Source organism: Caretta caretta, chromosome 2 (genome assembly GCF_965140235.1).
Source record: "Caretta caretta isolate rCarCar2 chromosome 2, rCarCar1.hap1, whole genome shotgun sequence".
In the NCBI taxonomy this organism is placed as follows: Eukaryota; Metazoa; Chordata; order Testudines; family Cheloniidae; genus Caretta; species Caretta caretta.
Window position 1 is genome coordinate 257,366,613 of NC_134207.1, and position 23,534 is coordinate 257,390,146.

Here is a 23,534-nt window from a genome sequence, read left to right on the forward strand (position 1 = left end):
AATGTGATATAGATGGAAAGTTTTAGTAATATGCAAAGTAGGGTTGAATTTCTATAGTAACATGCACTCAGAAAGGGGAGATTTTCAATATGATGTTCTTTCTCTTCCCCTGTTAAGACAAACATTTCAGCTTACAATTCTTCAACAGATTTCAAGCTTTCAATGTGGAATTGTATAATCCTTAATCAAAAAAAACCCTTGTATGCTGTAACGGGTTAAACTTAAAATAAAAGTTTCTGAACTTTTTAACTGAAAACTTAACTGAAAACAATAGAATTTCTAATTACAAAGATATATAGCCTGCAAAAATAGGATTTTGCAACTTCTGTAGACATATATAGGACAGTAGTTGAAATGAACTAGAAAGTACTTCAAACAGTGTTTAATTCACATTTAAAGCAAAGCAAATAAAGGACCAAACTTTCCCCCATGTGGGTTATTCCTTTGTAGGAAAAAGAGAAGTCAGTGAGTTTAGTATCAGAGAGGTTCCACCTTATTGGATGTTGTTGCAGGATTTGCTTTCATTCCCATAGAACAGATGGGGATTGCGCCGGAAATACAGTTCTCACATTGTAGGGTAAGGTCTATCCATACATAGATCCAAAGACTCCACATAACTTCTAGCCTCTTCAATGACCTCTGCTGACAATCCAACCCCATGGGGAGAGAGAGCTGCTGTACAGTAAGGAAACTCATAAATCAATGCTGATGTAGTGAACATTAACTTACATGGAGATTCCTCACCCAGTGTAAAGGCTGGGGAATGATCTGAAGTAGTTTTTAGTGATTTGCAGTGCTTTGTAATAACAGAGATTAGAATAGCTCTTACGTTCTATTATATTCAGCTTTCCTTTAAGAGGAAAACCTAAGCCATTTTCTAGTCTCCATAGTAGTGGAGTCTAATTGTACAAAGTAGTTAATTGGCATCTTTGTCAAAATAAAGAGCTAGTATAAAGGTTTCTCATTTCCTTCTATCAGAGAATGAAATAAGAAATGACACTGATGTAAAATCCAAACTCTTTTAAATGGATAATTGGTATTACAGAATAAGAGGAAATGACTTTCATTTTAAGAACATACTGAAACCATTCTGTGGTATACAGTAATCTTCAGATTTCTAAATGGTCTAATGCACATTTCAAACAGCAGGAAAATTTATTTAAGTACTTAAGTAGAGTACTCTGCATTGCTCCATTTTTCTCCTCTGGGTGGTCTAACTACACAATATTAAGAGTTACAGTATTCAGTCAAAGTGAAGTTAAAAAGTGAGCATCGCTAATACTACTTATACCAACCAAGATTAGGTATATCTAGGGGTTTGCCCTGACAATACCAAACACTTTACCACTCAAAAACACATACAGTAACAATAAATCAGTTTAATACACCCTCTGAAAAAACATATAACCAAACAGTAGAAACATTTTATTATTAATCTCCTTGAAGAAGCAAAGCACATAAACCTGATTCTTTTCTCACATGCACGGAAATCAGGAGCAACTTCAATTAAGTCAAGGGTCTTATATGTCTCTATGATCTTTGTGAGAAGAGAACTGGCTCACAGTATATAATATATGACTTTCATAAAACTATGTGTGGACTTTGATCTTTCTATGAAGTGAGGAGAAGGTGAAAAGAGGAAACACTGTTTGAACTTCACAGCCTGTGGAACTGTTTCACTACTGTGTTACTACAGTTTTCCACCAATGTAACTTAGATAAAATTGACATAAACCTGAAGTAAATAAGTGATTAGGTAAGCGCTGTATATTTAAATTACATGATTTATTCATTCTCTGTTGCATACGTGAGGGAAGAATGGGTCCTCCACTTAACAAAATAATGGACTTGATTTGCTTCTCAATTTCACTAGTTTTACAAGGGTGTAACTCCATTAACTTAAACTCAGTTAATCTTGATGTACACTGAGAGGAAAATAAAGCCAAATAACTCTGAATTCCAAACAATTTTAATCAAGACAGTGGAACCTGGTGCAGAAAGTGCCTGATTCATGTTTCAAAGATGAGGTCAAATCTTCTAGTCTTGTTTATGCTGTAAATTGTATTAAGATTGCTGACTAGACATCTAACTCCGGTGAGGAGGAGGGGGAATTTATAGAGAGGAAAAGCAGATTTAAGAAGAGGAAACAGATGCTTTCATGATCTTACATAAGAAGGAATACTGTTTATGTTAAATAAGGATGATGATTTACTTTTCACTTATGTTAACCAGCCATGAAAGTAGGTCTCCTCCCTCCTTGAAATACTTTAATTTGTACTAGTGTTTTGCTGTCATGCATACTTTAGGTTTGATTTAGAACTAAATGAAGACATATTCTGTATGACCTCCTCCCACTCAAATGGAAGGACAGTGCTAACATGGGAGAATTGGATGGCATTCAGTATGCTTCTAACCTCTTCATTGCTTGGGTTTTTGGTCACCTTGAGTAAAAACTTTCAACTTCTCACCTGTGCACTTTGGAAATTTTTAAAGCTAAACATATAATAAAATCAAATAATTATACTGCAGCTGCACCCATGCATTCTAAGATGAATGTATTTTGGGAACCACAGTAAGTTCCAATTTACTAGGTAATTATGGCTGGATGTTTGAATGCAGCTAATCTTTTCAGTTCAAGTACTTCTCTGTCTCATATATACATCAACCAGATCCTGCTACCACTGAAATCAGTGGCAAATCTCCCATTGACTTCACTGGAAGGAGGAGCCAACTTGTGATTTGTAACATGCTTGTCCATGATGCCAACTGAGACTTCTTGACTGCAGAAGGGATTCAAGACTGCACAATTCAAGCTGCAAAAAATTATGTTGCAAACACAATTCTTTTTCAGGGGACAAGTTGATCACTGAACATCTATTAGATGTGATGAATTAATCATTGCATAATTGTGATGACATTCTACATGAGCTGTGCTTTTTTTGCCATATTTACACCCCCAGATTGAAATGCCCTGGGTGAAAAAAGGAATTAAAAGGAAAACAAAGATTACTCACCCCCAGTAACTAAGGTTCTTCAAGATGGGTTGTGCACATCACATTCCACTTTGGGGGAGGGGGGAGGTTCCCAATGTACTCATGTCAGAGACTTCTGCTAGGAGTACCACTAGGCGGCACATGTGCCCCTGCTCTCCTCATGCACCCAGCTGAGGGCATAAAAAGGGGGTGTCCACTGCTTGCCTTTCAGCTCCTTCTCCTCACTCATGAAACATTGTCCGAAGTATCAAGGGAGGTGGGAGGGTTGTGGAATGTATATGTACACAACACTTCTCGAAGAACAACAGTTACTGCAGGTGAATAACCACTTTTTCTCCTTCAAGTGATTATGCATGTTAGAGTCCACTTTCGGTGACTCTGTAGCAGTTCCCAAAGATGTGGTGGGACTTTGCAGCATGTGAAGAGAGGCTGCAGCACTAACTTGCTGAGGTTGCAAGAGGCTTGAGTGATGGCATAATGTCTTGAAAAAGTATGCACAGATGACCATATTGCTACTTTGCAAATGTCCATAATTGCTATGAGCATAAGCTTCCGTGAGCTACAGCTCACTTCATCGGATGCATTCAGTGGAAAATACAGTGGGGAGATTTATATACACAGAGAACATGAAACAATGGGTGTTACCATACACACTGTACGGAGAGTGATCACTTAAGATGAGCTAATACCAGCAGGAGAGCGGGGTGGAGCGGGGCAGAAAACCTTTTGTAGTGATAAACAAGGTGGGCCATTTCCAGCAGTTGACAAGAACATCTGAGGAACGTCTGAGGAGGGTGTGGGGGGGAAATAGTTTTACTTTCTATAATGACCCATCCACTCCCAGTCTGTATTCAACCCTAAGTTAATTGTAGCCAGTTTGCAAATTAATTCCAATTCAGCAGTCTCTCGTTGGAGTCTGTTTTTGAAGTTTTTTTGTTGAAGAATTGTCACTTTTAGGTCTCTAATCAAGTGACCAGAGAGATTGAAGTGTTCTCCGACTCGTTTTTGAATGTTATAATTCTTGACGTCTGATTTGTGTCCATTTATTCTTTTACGTAGAGACTGTCCAGTTTGACCAATGTACATGGCAGAGGGGCATTGCTGGCACATGATGGCATATATCGCATTGGTGGATGTGCAGATGAACAAGCCTCTGATAGTGTGGCTGATGTGATTAGGCCCTATGATGGTGTCCCCTGAATAGATATGTGGACACAGTTGACAACGGGCTTTGTTGCAAAGATAGGTTCCTGGGTTAGTGGTTCTGTTGTGGTGGTTGCTGGTGAGTATTTGCTTCAGGTTGGGGGGCTGTCTGTAGGCAAGGACTGGCCTGTCTCCCAAGATTTGTGAGAGTGTTGGGTCATCCTTCAGGATAGGTTGTAGATCCTTAATAATGCGTTGGAGGGGTTTTAGTTGGGGGCTGAAGGTGACGGCTGGTGGCGTTCTGTTATTTTCTTTGTTAAGCCTGTCCTGTAGTAGGTGACTTCTGGGAACTCTTCTGGCTCTATCAATCGGTTTCTTCACTTCCGCAGGTGGGTATTGTAGTTGTAAGAATGCTTGACAGAGATCTTGTAGGTGTTTGTCTCTGTCTGAGGGGTTGGAGCAAATGCGGTTGTATTGTAGAGCTTGGCTGTAGACAATGGATCGTGTCACCCTCCGGGCACAGAACTGAAGATGCATGTTCCACCGACTCTTTCCTAGGAGGCTGGGAAAGAGAGGCTGATGGCTGTACCGAGGCTCCAGCCACCGAGCGAACCCCCACTGGAGGCTGTGTCGGGGGCCACGGGGGCCATTGGTACCACAGTGCCGGCCAAGGAGCCCAGTGCCACTGCACTTGCTGTGGCACCGGTGGAGCAGGCTGTTCAGCCTCACTGGCCTGTCCCATCGATCGACGGCTACAAAGGGATGTCAGGCTGGCGTATGACCTGTCGCTGTCTCAGGACCAGGAGGAGCGGCGGCGGCGGGAACGGTGCTGGCCGTGAGACTCTGATCCCAATGTGCAGGAACAGTACTGCTGGTAGCAGCTGCTCCACGATCGGCTCTGGCGGGCGGATCCACAACGGTGAGGTGCTGGCGATTGATGCCCAGAACTGCTGGAGTGAGATGACGAATGGGAACGGCGTCAACATTCTTGTCGCAACTGGCTATGGTAGCCCCTCGGAGATGAGGGCCTTTAGTGACATCTGTCTTGGTCTCAACAGGGCCTGCTCCTCGAGGCGGAGCAGTGCCTGGAGCCCCTGTTAGTTGGAACCCAGCCAGACAACCTGGTAGGGGTCAACGGTGACCGGCATGGACTATGCACTGGATGGTCACTGAGTGGTGAACGGCGTCGGGAACATTCCCTCGACCGTGAACGGTACTAAGCAGGGGGCGACCGCAGAGATCCCAGTGGTGGCTTGCCTCTGGACTGGGGAGACAGCATTGGCAGTGCCCCTGGCACCGGCAGGGACATAACATCCTGGGCCGCTTGCAGGGCCTCTGACGCGGAGGGCATCCGGACATCCGGGGAAGCCTGCTCTGAATGGGCCAGGCTACTCTGCTCAACCTGAGTTGGAGGTCTGGAGGCCGATGGGGACCGAGGACTGCCCAACATGGGTCTCGCCTCTCCCTTGGTCTTGCTCTGGTGCCGCGGCGAAGGCCTCTTCTTAGCCTTCTTGGAGTGCCCTGCGGACGGGGAGCGGTGCCAACCAGTAGATGGCACCAAGGGGTCTCCACACACTGACACAGCGGTACCCGGTGCCGACTCGGAGCGGCGTGCCTGAGTCGGGGTCAAGGCCGACTCCATCAGGATAGCCTGGAGCCGAATGTCTCTTTCTCTCTTGGCCCGAGGCTTGAAAGACTTGCAAATCTTGCAGCGATTGCTGAGATGGGTTTCACCCAGACAGCGTAAACAGACCGCATGTGGATCGCTCACTGGCACTGGCCGCCTACAAGGGTCGCACAACTTAAAGCCCGGGGCATGGGGCATGCCCCAACCCGGGCGCATTAAACTAAACTAATCTAACTACTTCAACTACAGGTACTACTACAATGAATGAACAACAGTTCTGGAGGAAAGCTGCGGAGAAGCTGGAACAGAGCAGTTCCGAAGCACCTTCACTGGTGGCAAGAAGGAACTGAGGGTGGGGGGAGCGCGCAGCACCACTTACACCGGGCCATAGAGGCGCCACTCCAGCCCGGGAGCATCTGCTAGGTGCAGCCGGCAGCAGAGAGCAGAGCAGAGGGAGGCTGGGCATGCGTGCTTGCATCCATGGTGCTTGCATCCATGGAGAGACCTTAAGGGGGTGGGGCTGGGTGCTTGCCTGCATGAGAATGAGTGAGACAGATTCATTCTGTCATTCTCTTCACTGTTGCTGCATCCTGGGCTTGGAGGTGTAGGGCTGTGTGAAACAGGCTCTGTCCCTGAGGCAGAGCAGAAATGTAACAACTAAAGAGGCAGGCTGCTAATGTTCCAATTGTTAGTTAACTCATGCCATTCTTAGTCAATTAAGGCTCCTTTACCTTGCCAGAGTGGTGTAAAGGAGCCTTACTGTAAATGACAGTAACGGAATCATCAGCTAGGAAGGTCTATGTGCTTTCTTGTTTTTTTTTCCTGTGCCAGAGAGGCACAATGGGGTTAGATTACAGCTCAGGATCTATTTAAGAACATAAGAATGGCCATATTGGGTCAGACCAAAGGTCCGTCCAGCCCAGTATCCTGTCTACCAACAGTGGCCAATGCCAGGTGCCCCAGAGGGAGTGAATCTAAGACATAATGATCTAGTGATCTCTCTCCTGCCATCCATCTCCACCCTCTGACAAAGAGAGGCTAGGGACACCATTCCTTACCCATCCTGGCTAATAGCCATTAATGGACTTAACCTCCATGAATTTATCTAGTTCTCTTTTAAACCCTGTTATAGTCCTAGCCTTCACAACCTCCTCAGGCAAGGAGTTCAAGTCACCTGGTGACTTGTTACTGTTAAGTTTCTCAACTAATTCCAAAACCTCCTTCAAGTAACAAGTCACCGGGACCAGATGGCATTCACGCAAGAGTTCTGAAAGAACTCAAATGTGAAATTGCAGAACTATTAACTATAGTTTGTAACCTGTCCTTTAAATCAGCTACTGTACCCAGTGACTGGAAGATAGATAATGTAATGCCAATATTTAAGAAGGGCTCTAGGGGTGATCCTGGCAATTACAGACCGGTAAGTCTAACATCAGTACCGGGCAAATTAGCTGAAACAATAGTAAAGAATAAAATTGTCAGACACCTAGAAGAACATAAACTTAACAGTAACAAGTCACCGGGACCAGATGGCATTCACACAAGAGTGAATGCCATCTGGTCCCGGTGACTTGTTACTGTTAAGTTTCTCAATTAATTCCAAAACCTCCTCTACTGTCACTTCAATCTGTGACAATTCCTCAGCTTTGTCACCTACAAAAGACGGCTCAGGTTTGGGAATCTCCTTAACATCCTCAGCAGTGAAGACTGAAGCAAAGAATTCCTTTAGTTTCTCCGTGGTGACTTTATCATCTTTAAATACTTCTTTTGTATCTCGAACGTCCAGGGGCCCCACTGGCTTTTACTTATCCATTTTAAAAAAAATGCAGGACAATGATTAGCAAAATTGTATGATTTTCTTGTATGAAAGTCTGAGCAATTTAAAGCAACATTCTACTTTACAGAATATCAAACACCAAAATAAAAGTAATGTAATTTAAATGAAAATCCAGTATTATAACTGGAATGCCAGGTCTTGATTACCAGGATTTGTAACTTAATTTTCATGTGTTTAGGAAAAGTTATTTTGAATAGTTATTGTGATTTTTTTCTGTATGGTAGTTTAAATAAATTACCAAAATAAGTGAACTTGGTGTGATTATATTGTGTTATTTTGACAAATAAAATATGCAGAATTTTTGATTTTTGGCACAGAATTCCTTCAGGAGTAGCTCTTTAATGTGTCTCCTGCAGCTCTTTGCAGCACATGATATTAACATTATTACCCCACCAGGATGCTTTTACTATGTTATTAACCAAGTAAATTATCAACTTTCTCTAAGTTATTAACTTAGTTGCTATGAGAATATTTATATATAAAAACTAAATATTTTCCCTTGCATACTGTTTAAATATAAATAGTACTATAGTAAATGAAATAATGAATTCACACTACTGGGGCTTTTTGGGGTAATGTTGATTGCTAATTTGGCTCCTGAACCACTGAGGTGTCTGTATCACTGCCTTAAGTCATATTCATCCTGTCCTTTTCTCAAAGCAGGATTGTTCTAACATTAAAATAAAGAAAGATTTTTTTCTGGTAAATAAGAAACTAAATCCATTATAAGAAAGCTACCCAGAATGTTAATAAATTAAAAGAAAAACAAAGTCCTTCAAATCACTGTGTAATTATATTTAATGTTATTAAATACGGTTAATTACTTTGCCAAATAAAAGAGAATGTTTTCTTTTATCAAATGTTTTTTTACAGTTATGGTCCTGTAAAAACTCAGATCTTTTTAATAAAGGGTAATAAGAACTTTATGGAATAACAGGAAATGACTAGTATAAGTACACATTGAAACCATTTGATTACACAAAGGAATTTTCATCTCTTTAATGGACTAATGCATGCTGAAATGTAATGGGATAATTTGCTCAACACCTACTTAAGTGGAAAACTCTGTGATGCCTGAATCTTCCCTTCTCTGGGGTCTGACGAAGCAATATATTGCATACATGAAAGCATCTGTGACACTTTGATAGATACTGTTAGGCTGATGCCAATGCATAATTGATTTCTGCTAAAAGAAATGTCTACAACTGCCTCTTGGAAAACATACCTAAATATCATATCAAAACCAAAAAAACATAAAGGAAAATAACTATAATTTGTTCTTTTGTTCATCTTACCCTCGATTTTTATGATATCCAGAACTTCACTTTCTTCTTTGACTGGTTGCATACATGTATCCCACTCAGGTGTGTGTGCATGTGCACAGAATGTTAAAGCTGGAGAGTTTTCTGTAGCAATACTCGTTGGGGTGGGCCATCATTGTGGCCCCTGCTGAGGCAATATAAGGGTGGGGCTGCCCAGTCCCCGATCATTTCCTTCTCATCACCTGTGGTCCAAGTTTGAGCTCCCTGTTCAGTTTACCTCAGATACATTTTCCTCTGTGCAATCTGTGAGTTTAGCTTTCTAACTTTACCCATAAATAGTTAGCAGCTAGCACCTGTTAGCGAGGTTTTTTTATTGTATTTTAAGTTATTTTAATAGTTTTTGGTGTGGTCACCAGTGGCATGCAGCATTCATTGGGCTTTAAGCACTGCCTATCATATGGGGTGTCTATCCTAAGTAGTGACCCCCATGTGCACTGCCTTTGTGCATCAGCAAGGGACATATGCAGGAGAGGTGTAGCAGCTGCCATTCTTTCAAGAAAAGGATGCAGATTTCCAGAGACTTGTGCCTCAAACATCACCTCAGGGAGCAGGCAAAAAGGCCTGCCTCCAATCCTGGGCCTTAGTAAGCACGCTGCCACCACAGACTGCGACTGTACCTGTAAAAAGAAAAGGAGTACTTGTGGCACCTTAGAGACTAACCAATTTATTTGAGCATAAGCTTTCGTGAGCTACAGCTCACTTCATCGCATGCATCCGATGAAGTGAGCTGTAGCTCACGAAAGCTTATGCTCAAATAAATTGGTTAGTCTCTAAGGTGCCACAAGTACTCCTTTTCTTTTTGCGAATACAGACTAACACGGCTGCTACTCTGAAACATATCTACCTAGGTGCCAATGTTAGTATCTTCACAGTGGGCTATAGATACAACAGATCACCTAGTGGCCCCATCGGGCTTTGCGCCCCTGATGCCCATGGACTACTCAGATGGTTCTTCTCAGTCAAGCTCAGACTTTTACAGTATCTCACCATCCTCTCCTAGATACAGTCACTCTAGCTAATCATCTAGGCTGCCCACAGGAGAAACATCAGTACCGGGGGCAGGGCCAATCATTCAGCAGGAACAAGTCATCATGACCTAATACTTTTTGGTTGCCCATGCCTTATGGTCTCCCTCCATGTCCTTATTGGACCCCTTTGGTGTTTCCTGGTCCCCCATGTCTCGATCACTGGCCCAATCTAGGGGAAGGTTGCCACTGCCTTTTGCAAAACAGAGACACCTAAATTGGAAGCACACAGAGATTCTATTCACCCTTGAGCTCCAGGCTTGACAAAGCCCTGGCTGGGATGATTTAGTTAGGGATTGGTCCTGCTTTGAGCCAGGGGGTTAGACTAGATGACCTCCTGTGGTCCCTTCCAACCCTGATATTCTATGATTCTATTATTCCAGTGCTGCAGGAAGAACCACTGCTGATGAACCAGTTCTATCACATAAGCATCCATTGGCTCCTGTTATCCCTTCCTCCTTCTCACCCGATGACTCAGTGATCCTGGACTCTTCTTCTCTGGTAGCAGAGGATTTTAAGTCTCATCAGGCACTGCTGACAAGAATGGCTGGGGCTGGGGCTTCTCCATTATAGAAGCTGAGCTTGTGCAAGAGGACACTTACATGCCAGTTGCCCTCCAAAACAATGAGGTTTTTCTAGAACTGACAAAGACCTTGTGGCATACACGAGTCTCCTTAGCTCCTACAACTAAGCGCACAGATAAATATCATATCCCAGTGCAAAGCTTTGAGTGATTTTATTCCCATCCTGCCTCACTGGTAGTTACGTCAACCAATGAGAGATCACATCGGGGAGAATTAAATCAACTCCCACAGAAAAAAGAGCCCCAAAGACTTGATCTATTTGGGAGAAAAAAATCATTCTATTTCCTCTCTCCAAGTGCATATAGTGAATCAGAAGACAGTGTTAGCTAAATGTGACTTTGTAAACTGCGATGCAATGTCCAAGTTTTTGACAAACTACCAAAAAATGCAAGGGAGGAAATTAAAACTTTCCTGGCAGAAGGCTCCATGGTGGCCAGGGTGTCGCTTCACTCCATGCTTGATGTGGCTGATGTTTCTTCTATGGTGATAGCCTCTGCACTAATAGTGAGGAGAGCCTCATGATTACAGAACTGGGGCATAGCTTCTGATATCCAGCAAACTACAAAGGTCATCCTGTTTGTTGATTAACTTTTCTTTTCAGATAAAACCAGTGTAACTTTACATTATTTAGACTCTCATGCTACCCTTTGTTCATTAGAAAGCTATACCCCAGCCATCTGCCATCATTACAGATCCAATATCAACATCAGTATAATAGACAGCCTGTATACCCACCAAGCTAGAAAATTTTTTTGAATAGAAAGCACAAATCACAGAGAAAGAGGCCCTCTAACTCCAGTTCGATAGCATCCTCAGTTGTTAAGAAGCAGCCCATTTGATTTCTTTGAAGATAGCAATATAGTCATCAGTGATCTTCCAGCCATCTCTCCTCTAGGGACAGATTGTCCTGTTTCCTCACTGCTTGGGACTCTATACTGACAGACAAATGGATCCTAAGCACTGTGAGACTGGGATATTCTATCCTATTTTTCTCCGTCTCCCTCTCCTACCCACCTGCCCCATCGCTATTCAGGGACCAATCTCACAGGTCAATGCTCCTTCAAGCAGTTCAGACACTATTCACTCTAGGAGCCATAGAGGAAGTTCCCCTTCAACATCAGGGAATGAAGTTTAACTGACAATACTTTCTGAACTCCAAGTACAAGGAGTGTGGGGGAGTTCTGAGACCCAGGGTGGACCTTTGAAATCACAGCAAGTTCATCAAGTACATAAGATTTTGTATGGTTTCCCTAGCATCAGTCATTCTTTCCCTAGACTGCAATGACTGGTTTGCTGCCCTCCATCTGCAGGATGCTTACCTCCATGTGACAACACTGCTAACTCACAGGAAGTTTCTAAGATTTCTAACAGCAGCCCAACACTATCAATACTCAATACTTCCCTTTGGCCTGTTGTCAACCCCATATCTATTCACCAAGTACGTGGTGGTCTACTTGAAGAGAAAGGGAATGCTCCTCTCCCCTGACATGGATGTATGGTTAATGCAGGACAGATCCAAACATCAGATTCTCCATTATATCCAGTTCATCTCTTCAACCATCTGAGACTCATGCTGAACAGGGGAAAATCCACATAAGTCCTGCCATGGAAAACCAAGTTCAGTGGAGCCCTACTCAACTCTGCGAATTCAAGGCTTTTCTCCCACTGGAGAGATTTCAGACGATTCATCAACTATGCCTCTCTCTCAAGTCACACACCATCATCGCAGTCTTGATGTGTCTAAAGCTATTAGGCAACACGGCCTTAAGTACTTACATGACCCACAATGTCAGGCTTTGCCTGCGTATCCTTCAAGGGTCACTGAAATCAGTCTGTTGACCAGACAGACATCCTATGGACAAGTTGGTCTGGGTTCATCCTGCATTCCTACAATCTCAACAGTGGTGGACTGATCAGATCAACATATGCAGGGGTGTACCCTTTTCTCGTCCACTTCCATCCAGGACAATTATTACTGATGCCTCTGTGAAAGGGTGGGGTGCTAGAGAACCTGAAAACACAAGCATTATGAAAGGAACACAAAGCAACTCTTCATATCAATGTCCTTTAACTCCAGACAATTCACAGGGCATGCTATGCTTTGATCCCTTGCATCAGAGGCTTGTAAGTCCAAACACTGACGGACAATACAACCGCGATGTACTATCTAAACAGACAGGGAGAGGCAAAGTCCAATCAGCTTTGTCAAGAAGAAATGAAGTGGTGGAACTTTTGTATCAAAGAAGACATTATTCCCATTGCCATGTATTTACCAAGTTCCCAGAATCAGTTGGCAGATCACTTCAGAAGGAGATTTTCCCAAAATCATGAGCAGTCCCTGAAGAAGTGTGTGCTCAGAAATGTTTTTCAGGTTTGGTGTATTCTATCAGTCAATACATTTGTGACAAAGGATAACGGAAAATGTCAAGTCTGTTCCCAAGTGTGTCATAGTCCAGCCTCACTAACCACAGCCTTTTCCTATGTGGGAACCAAGTCTCGTGTATGCATCTCCCATCAATTCCTCTCATCCTGTAGGTTGTCCTCAGATTGAAATGAGAGAATGCCAAGATAATTATTATAGCATAGCTGAGACAATGCTAGTTCTTGGATTTTCAGTCTCTTGATTCCACCTCTATGGCCTCTGCCTCCTCTCCCAGACCTGCTATCTCAGCAGCATGGATGAATATTGCACCTGGATCCAAACAGTCTGCACCTCATGACACGGCGGTTGAGTGATTAGATAAAGCTGAGAAAGACTTCTCAGTGGCAGTTCAGGAAATATTACTTAATAGTAGAAAACAGTCCACTAAAGCCACTTATTGAGCTAAGTGGAAATGTTTCACCAATTGGTCCATTCTCCAGGGAATATAGCCAACAGAAACTAAGATTCAAGACATTTGAGTACCAGTTACATCTCAAATCCTCAGGACTTTCTCTAAGCTCCGTGAGAGTTCGCTTAGCAATGATCTCAGCTATCCATCCTCCCATTCAAGAGAGACTGGTCTTTTCCAACCCCATGTTCTCTAGATTGTTAAAAGATTATTCAGCTTTTTCCTCCTGTTATAGATACAGTACCACTTTGGAATCTTAACATTGTATTATCTGCCTTGATGGGCCCTCCATGCAAGCATATTGCCACCTGTTCTTGGTCTCACCTGTATCAGAAGGTATCTTTTCTCATTGCCATCATATCAGCCTGAAGAATGAGTAAGCTGCTGGTTCTCATGGCAGGACCTCCACATATGTTATTTTTCAACGATAAAGTAACTTTGAGGCTACATCCACCATTTTTAACTAAAGTGGTATTGGCTTTTCATTTAAACCAGACAATATACTTACCTGTTCTTTTCCCCAAAGCCACATTCAAATAGGGATGAAGAGTGTCTCCATACTTTAGATGTGAGGTGAGCTTTAGCATTCCATCTTGACAGAACTAAGACTTTCAGGCTGTCCCCTCAGCTCTTCATTTTGTATGCAAGACAGAATAAGACGGCAAGCACTTTCAGCACAGACAGTTTCCAGATGGATTACTTCCTGTATCATGATAGGGGTAGGTCTCCAGAAAATCATGTCAGATGCTAGCGGACTGCTAGTGACTGCAGAAGACCCTCACAATGCTCTTCATCCCTGTTCATGTTTATCAGCTAAATTTTAATTAAGTATTAAAAATTGTAGTATTCAGCTGAATATCAAAGAACAGTGCTCAGCTGAAGAGGAGTTAGAAACTGAACAATGGAAAAAGCAATAAGTAATACAATTGTATCTATTATTTTATCCTTTACTGCAGCAGGATGTTAATAATCAAATCCAATGACTAACATCATATAACAGAATATATGAGTTAGATATTACTTTCCCCATTATGTTTATTAATAGAATGTTATAAAACATTATGAAAAAAGCATTGCAATTAGAACACCTGCTTCTGTATAGACAGGTATAAGCACTGAACCCATAATCATAAATTGAAGGTTATTTTCACTGTCATGGTGGTTAAATGTCTTTTGAAAAATAAACTTTTCTTTCACAAAAGGATTTTTCCCCATCATTGAAAAGTTAAAGACCTTACTCTGAATGCTCCTTTTCTTATACCTTTGACCTAGAGGTATGTTGTTTATTTATACTAATGACACAGATGTAAGTACATCTATATGATGAGGTTCACTCTTTCCTTACTTTAAGCAAACTTAATTGATACTGGCAGAATGACAGATTAATAGCTAAAGTTAGTTACAGGTGGGGAATGGGTAGGAAAGGAACAACAGTAAGATTGTCTTATATAAATGGTCATAAAAGAAGATTCATCTGACGTTACAAGGAGGGGCCAGAGAGAGAGGCTCCTGTCTCTGGATTACCCTCAGCCACCATCAGAACTGGCATTCAGAAAAAAAGAGGAGAAGCGCATGAGCTTACCAGGCCACAAATATCATGGGAAGGGAACTGTATCTCCTAACTATTCAGCTTTGAACAGATACAGGAGATGCCATTTAAAATGCACAGTAGCTGACTATCACAGTACTTGTAGTATTTCCCATTCTAAGTACGGAAACTACTACATGTACTGTAATAAAAGTAAATAACATTGTGATACATTTTCTTTCTTAAAATGATTTCCATTGTATTAAAAAATATTCGGCTAAGGAACAATATTAGAGATTTAGCATCTGAATACTTATATGAAGCCTGAATTTTTGAACATTAGTTAATAAAAAACATCTTATAAAACTGTAAACTTGGTGTCTTTTGGTGATGATTTTGGACCAACATGGTAACCCAGAGGATAGTGACAGAGAATTTGGGCCTTTTAAAAAAAAATATGGACAGTGCTGCCATATTAAAATGTGTAGCCATTTCTTGTAGCTCTTGTTCAGAAAGGACAAAAAGACCAGCAGCAGAATGCAGATTTTGGAGACAGTCAGTGATTTAAGGTTTTGCTTTCTTGTATGACAGACTGAAAGCTCTATCTTCTCCAAAGTGAATGCAGACTCCTGGCTGCAGATTGTAACAAACTTCATTAATAACAGCAGCAAAAAAACATACTGAATCAAACCCAGTAGAAATATGTATCCCTGTTTCATACCTGTCTTGATCAGATTGGGATCAGGAAGGACATTATTGCAATAACTGATTCTTCCAGGCATAGCCTCATGAAATAAAGAGCTGATTGCAACTGACTTGCCCGGGAAGTTTTTTTCCTGAGGAGTTGCCTAAATATCTTTTTAATACTTTCAAAGGCCCTCTGTAGATCAATAAAACCCACTTATTATGGTTGATATTCTTCACTTATCTTCTCTGGTGCTGGCAAAGAATAAAGATCATACCAGTGTTACCACATCATACTCTGAAACCACTTGATGACACTCTGTCCAAGCATTTATAATGCATTCATCACTGAGGTATCCAAGTGCCTCTCAGAAAGAAATCTGACACAGTGTTGTAGAAGCTGACTGAGGACTCTTGCCAGTGCTTTACCAGGAATAGATAGATGGGAGATCCCTTGGTAATTTCCACACTCTACTCCGTCACCAATTCTATTATATAGAGGGAACAGAATTGTATCTTTTATATCATTTGGAATGGACTCAAACTTCCAATTGGATACAAACAACTGTTGAAGATGGTCACTAAGTGTTGTTTAATAATCATTATTCTTAAATAATTTATTATATGCCTATTGTTATGCATTAGGTGATTATGGTAGGGTGAAGAAGGAAATCCGATGATTTGGGTCCAATTATATCAGCCCTCCTGATGGAGGATGTTCAGCCATTATTTGTTATCAAAGTTTGCAACTCTGGGGTCTGGTTAGATTTCCAGTTATTTCTAGTTGACCAAATAGCAGCAACGGCCAGACCTGTTTCCCTCCCCTCACCATTTACACCTGGCAAGGAGGTTGATGGCTACTGTTATTTTTGCCTTTGTTACTTTTGGTTAAGTTAGAATTTAGCATCCTGTTGGTTGAGTGGAGTATCTCACTCTGAGTGTATGATGATAATGTTCTGTAACAGTCTGTAAAAAAGGGGAGGGGGGGTGAGGGGCTGATCCAGTGCTTATTGAAGGCAATGGGAGTCCAAAACAAAATTGACAATTTCCTCCTCTCATTGTTGTTCCTATTTCCATCTTCTTCACCTTCACTACTGTTTCCAACCTTTTGCTAGCTGCATCCAACCATCAGCCTGTCCTATTCCTATCCTTTTCCTAACTCCTATTACCTCAGTTAAAGTCTTTCCTTCTTTTGCTAGAAATTCATGAAGCTTCTGAATGAACATAGGGAAGGAGGAGTCACACGGCTTCACCAAAGGTCATCAGAGTCCATGGTGCCTGCTTAGGGTAATTCTTTGGTAGTAGTGGAATACATTGCAGGTTACTAACTCAGAAGTCACAGACAAAGCAGTCACACAGATCTGGACAAAGTAGAAGGCTTTTTCCATTACCGTCACACTTGGTAGGACTTTTACACTTCTGACTACTTCCTCCACCCAGGTGACATCAGCTAATTTGAAGATCCTTCTCACCAGGCTTGTTTTGGTGGAATCTATTCTTCTCTATTTCCCATCTGTCAGGAAAGCTGAATCCATCTTGTTTAGAGGTTCAGAGATCAGTGTGCGCACCTGATCACTCACTGTTCCCCAACACTGTTCTCACGCAGTGAAGCCTTCTGAAGACACTAAACAGATCCCAGCAGTGTATCCAATATGTAATCTCTATACTACGAAGTGGCACTAGACATTGTGCATTAGTAGGCTGAGTTTGTGAGGTAGGATAATGCTGACTTGGTTTGTGGCATCATCTGTTTAACAGCAATTAGATGTTCAAAGACTTAACCATTACAAGTACGGCACAAGAAAACACAGTCCCTGCCCCAAAGAGCTTACACTTTGAAAGACAGACATTATTACTAATTATTATATGCTTTGAAAAGTTTGCAGACATGACAAAAATTTAAGCAAACCACCACTAGTTTGTGAATACTGACTGAACTTGAATCAAATTTGATTTTCTATACGTTAGTTTTGAGTCAAATATTCCACACACTGCTGCTCCCACAGGACTCTGCTTATCTGCTTCCAATGCTGCTCTGATATCTTATTCAACATTTACATTACACCATTAGTTTGCACAGCTGTAGGCGTGCGTGTCTGTCCCTCACTGTCAATCTCTGAGGGTGGCCACTCCTCTGCTGTTACGCACCTCAAACAGCAGTCTGTAAGGGGGAATTAGCTGTCTCTAGGGCTCAAATCCTGAGGCAGGGTAGAGCAGTGAACAGTTCAGGGGCCCAGGCTCTTAGGCAGGGCAGGGCACCAAGCAGTCTAGAAGTCTAGCCCTCAAGCAGGGTATAGCAGGTAAGAGTCTAGGAACCTGGCCTTCAGGCAGCAATGAGCACCATACTCTGTCTAGGGCTCAGGCAGTAGACTGACACAGGCCTCCTGGCCTATGGTGGGGAGGCTGCCACAACAGGAGTGGGGTGACAGAAGGTAGGGGGACGTGGGCCCACCCGACTCCACTGAGTCCCAGCCCAGGACTCTAACAGTGGTGGAGTGGTCCGCCAGTGGGCCAGCGGGGATCCGCCCGCAACACACTGACCTTGTATCAGGCCAGCACTCAACCAGATGACTGTCTAGTTTCCCTGCACTACTTCCTACTCACCTCAGGTTTGGTATGTTGGTGTGGTGAGTCTGGTGTCTCCTCAGGGTATACTGCCAGTGGCAACCCCAGCAGCTCCACAGCATTGGTTGGCTCTGGCAGCTCTGGTAGCTTGGGTGAGTCCTCAGGGTCACTGAAGTCTTCTGTGGGTTCCTGCATCAGCAGTGGGGAGAACACATCCGTCTCCTTTGGGAGCTGGTGCTCAACTGAGCTACAGGGCCCACCTTTTATACTTCCCGTTCCTGTCCCGCCCCTCTGCTTCCGGTGTGGTAAGAATGGGCTTCCTGGTTCTGCCAACCAAGGGGCATCTGGCCGTCCCTCCTGGTCAGTCTCTGAGGGTGGCCAGGCCTCTTTGCTACAACAGCAATTTACAAAACATAGACTAAGATACCATCCTTTTACAGAAGAACTTATACTATAGCAGAACCAGCAAACCCCATCAAAAAATAGGAAATAGAACCAAAGGATGATAAATTCTAATCTGAGCTAAAATTTATTTATTTATTTATTTCTATTTACTTATTTATATAAATTTATTTTATTATTTATTTTTTGTTTGTTATTTATCTATTTATTTATTTATTTTTAAGCAACTTGGACTTTAATAAAAGAAACTCCATACATTTTAAAAGTTGCATCAGGAGGTGAGACTCACTCTTTAACTACATCACTTCTCTCCCTTTCAGCGTTTTTCAAACACTTCATGGTTTTTTTCTCTATTGTATTTAATTATTTAGTGTCCTGTCACAATCTTCTGAACAGTCGCTTTCTGATAGAACCTCTCTTCAACTGCATCATATCCAAATGTCACTGCTAACATTAGTCCCTTCTGGTCCTGACTGGGACATCAACTGTCATTTCATCAATCTAGGTATTTGTGGTCCCAGCTTCTCTTCTGACCCTTCAAGAGCTTTTCCCATTACAACAGATAAAGCTGTTGATGAATTAGATGCTATTAATTTTCTTTACAAAATAATTACTCTTTGAACCTTCTGGCAGACCTAATGGCCAGATTCTTTGGTCTGGCTAAGCTGTGCTAAGCACAGTACCACAAGGCTGAGGGGGAGAGCTTGTGATTACAAGCTCTCCCCCTCACTGTTGCAGCTATCCAGTCTTGGGGCCACTTCAGTCACTGGTGGAACTTTGAGCAGCCTCAAGACAGTTGTGCCTGGCTGCCTGTGACCCTTAAAGGCTAATGTGGACAGCTGGGGAAAACTGGAGTGCAGAAATAGGGTAGGGACACACCCAGCTGTAGTTACACGCATGCTCTCTAACCACCAGCTTCCCAGTCGAGGACCCCAAATAAGTACAGTCCTGCCCTGGTCAAATCTGACCAGTATATGGGTTTAATACCCGGTCTACCTGTCCCTCAATGTGAAGAGAACAATGCACACTTGTGATAATCAAGCAGTGATTTTCCCCAAGCACTCCAGTCAAAGCTCACTGGTTTGGATTAAAACATAGAATATATTTTAACTACAAAAGATACATTTTAAGTGATTATAAGTGATAGCAAACAGATTACCTTGTAAATAAACAAAACGTAAACTAAGTCTAAGATACTAGAAAGATAGGATATGAACCAGCAGATTCTCACCCTGAGAAATTATACAAGCAGGCTGCAGATTCTTAAGGGACAAGCTGCACTTGCTTTACAGCTTGGAATCTCCAGGTCTTTCATACACAGGCTAGAAATCACTTTCGCCTGGGTCTAGCACTTCCCCCAGTTCAGTCTTTGTTCCTAAGGTGTTTCCAGGTGTCTGCTTGTGTGGGGAGTGAAGAACCATGGATGATGTCATTCCCTGCCTTATATAGCTTCAGCAGATGGCGGGAACCCTTTGTTTCAAAACATGGTTTTGTCGAGGCAGAAGGAAGAGAAACAGTAAAAGGCAGCACTGGTGGCTGAAGAAATAAGATCTGTTGCATAGAAAAGATATACCAAATTGAGGGGACAAGCACCTGCAAAGATTTGTAGCTGGCTTGGGAGCATGTGCAGGAGGAGAGAGACTCATTAGCAAAACTAAAACCAATCATGAGCTCATTCTCATATTTATTAGGCAAATAATTTTAATACCTCCAAAGGGAGATTACAACAAATTTTGCATGTTTTTCAATTAAGTTTAACTACATTTTAAACATGGTAGATGGTGCCATCTAATGGTGTTCAGATGTTGAACAAAAGCTGGAGTAATCATGTAAACACCAATTAAACAAAACAACTTCACATACAAAGTATTAGTTGTTCTTTTTTCCACTTAAAGAAGAAATATAAAATTGACATTTTTGGATACAAATAGCTTAATGTGTCCTGCAGTGTCTGTGGGGTTAACCAACCAGTGGAACAATTTACCAAGAAATGTGTTGGATTCTCTAACACTTGAAGTCTTTAAATCAAGACTGGATGTCTGTCTAACATATATCCTCTAGCTCAATCAGACGTTATGGGCTTGATTCAGGAATTACTGGATGAATTCTATAACCTATAATATTCAGAAAGTGAGACTAGACAATCACAAGTGTCCTTTCTATCTTTAAAATATATGGGTCTATGAATCCACTGATCTTTTCTTGCTGTTTTGTATTTTTAATTCTTTATTCTGTAATCTTTAATAAATCAATCAGGAGAAAGCAGCAGCATCTATCATGCTTTCAGGCTGGCATTTTCAAAGGATTGTAAAGGAGATACATACCCAACTCTCTCTGAATTTCAATGTAATTTGGGCACCTAACTCCCCTAATGCTCTTTACAAAATCCACCGTTAGGTAGTAAGTAAGTAAATATTTTAAACAAGGAGGCAAATTCTTCAATGGGGGTGGCTGCATGGGATGTAATTCAGGGCAAAATTTAGCTTAATATCAGTGTACTTGGAGGATACAGCACTGATATATTGTTATAAGTATTTCCTTTAATACAGATTGCACAGAAAGTTACCTGAGGTTCTATGGAAGTTCCAAATATATTACAAATGTAACAGCTATATTTCAGTTCTCAAGTTAAAAAAATAAATAGGATAAAAGCCAACCGTACAAAGGTTTTGACACTAATTTTGCAATTTTAGAGAGTTTTGAATGTGTTTAGTTAAGACCTACTTCAGACTCATTTTATTAGAATATTTGAATAAAATGTAACATAGTTTTTAATTGCAATTTGTTTCATAGGGTCTTGCAAAAATAAAATAAATTACGTTTAATCGTGAAGCATTTGGCAGAAAACTATTCTGTATTATCATCAATGGTCACCTCATCTTTTTAGGATATCACTCTATTACATAGCTTCTTTATTTTTATTATATGGAGTTTTCACATTAAGACAAAATATTTTCTAAGTAAAGCAACAAATAATTATAAAGAATTATTTATTACCTTATTATTCCTGTCATTTTTCATCTGTATCTGCAAGTACTGTTCTCACTGCCTGTAACAAATATTTTCAGATCTCTTGTTTGAATAGATAGATATTTTTGCTAAAGTCTTATATTTGTCAGCATTTCTCAAACTGGGGGTAGCAATGGTATTGTATGGGGGGGTCACCATATTGCCATCCTTACTTCTGCGCTGCCTTCAGAGCTGGGCAGTCAGAGAGTGGCAGCTGCTGGCCGGGCGCCCAGCTCTGGAGGCAGTTTTGCCACCAGCAGCAGTGCAGAAGTAAGGGTGGCATGGTATGGGTGGGGAGAATCATCACAGCCCGAAAAAAAAGTTTGAGAACTCCTGGTTATGTGATTGTACTTCTTCTCTAATAAAATGAAAGATGGAAATAGGGGATAGGATAGATTCTGACAAAATAGACAAAGACACCTAGACATCTGAGCTTTTAAATACAAAATCTTAATTAAGCCTCTCTTTCTCAATAATTTTGTGACACCCAGCTTACTTCAGCTGACCAGCCTTATCACAACAAAGCAGTCAAAGCAATGTTGCTACAGACACCCGACAAGTAAACAAGCTGATCTCACAGCCAGTAGGGAAAAACAACTACTCCCAGAATCTTCTGTCTAGATACACATGCCTTGAATTTGTATCAGATTACCAGGTAATATTTTCTGTGACAGGTTGGCTGCAGTATGATGATGAAAAATTGTATATACCACTTTATCTCCAAAGCACTTTAAAAACTTTAATGGATTCACACAACACCCTATAGCCTTCTTTCTCCCTCCCCTGTCTCCCCCCGTCGTTCCCTCCCACACACCTTTTCTAACAAATTGGGATACAGACACGTTAAGGGCAAATTTTCAAATGTAGATGCTTAAAGTGAGGCACCTAAATAAAAACAGTTTGATCTTCAAAATGTTCTGAGCACCAATAACTCTCTCTGAAGTGAGTGGAAGATGCATGTGCTCTGCAATCTGAAAACCAGGCCACTTTTACTTAGGTGCCTAAATATAAAAATTAGGCAATACCACTCCCAACATATACAGTAAATGTTGCCTTTTACTACAGTAAAACATGTTTTTTTAAACAAACACAAGGTCATATAATGCTATAAACAAACATACTTATATTACTCAAAATAAATTTATACAGCCAGGCTTTATCTGTGGATAGATATCATAGAATCATAGAATATCAGGGTTGGAAGGGACCTCAGAAGGTCATCTAGTCCAACCCCCTGCTCAAAGCAGGACCAATCCCCAACTAAATTATCCCAGCCAGGGCTTTGTCAAGCCTGACCTTAAAAACCTCTAAGGAAGGAGATTCCACCACCTCCCTAGGTAACCCATTCCAGTGCTTCACCACCCTCCTAATGAAAAAGTTTTTTCCTAATATCCAACCTAAACCTCTCCCAGTGCAACATGAGACCATTATTGCTTGCTCTGTCATCTGCTACCACTGAGAACAGTCTAGAGCCATCCTCTTTGGAACCCCCTTTCAGGTAGTTGAAAGCAGCTATCAAATCCCCCCTCATTCTTCTCTTCTGCAGACTAAACAATCCCAGTTCCCACAGCCTCGCCTCATAAGTCATGTGTTCCAGTCCCCTAATCATTTTTGTTGCCCTACCCTGGACGTTTTCACATCCTTCTTGTAGTGTGGGGCCCAAAACTGGACACAGTACTCCAGATGAGGCCTCACCAATGTCGAATAGAGGGGAACGATCACGTCCCTTGATCTGCTGGCAATGCCCATACTTATACATCCCAAAATGACATTGGCCTTCTTGGCAACAACGGCACACTGTTGACTCATATCCAGCTTCTCATCTACTGTAACCCCTCGGTCCTTTTCTGCAGAACTACTGCCTAGCCATTCGGTCCCTAGTCTGTAGCGGTGCATGGGATTCTTCCGTCCTAAGTGCAGGACTCTGCACTTGTCCTTGTTGAACCTCATCAGATTTCTTTTGGCCCAATCCTCCAATTTGTCTA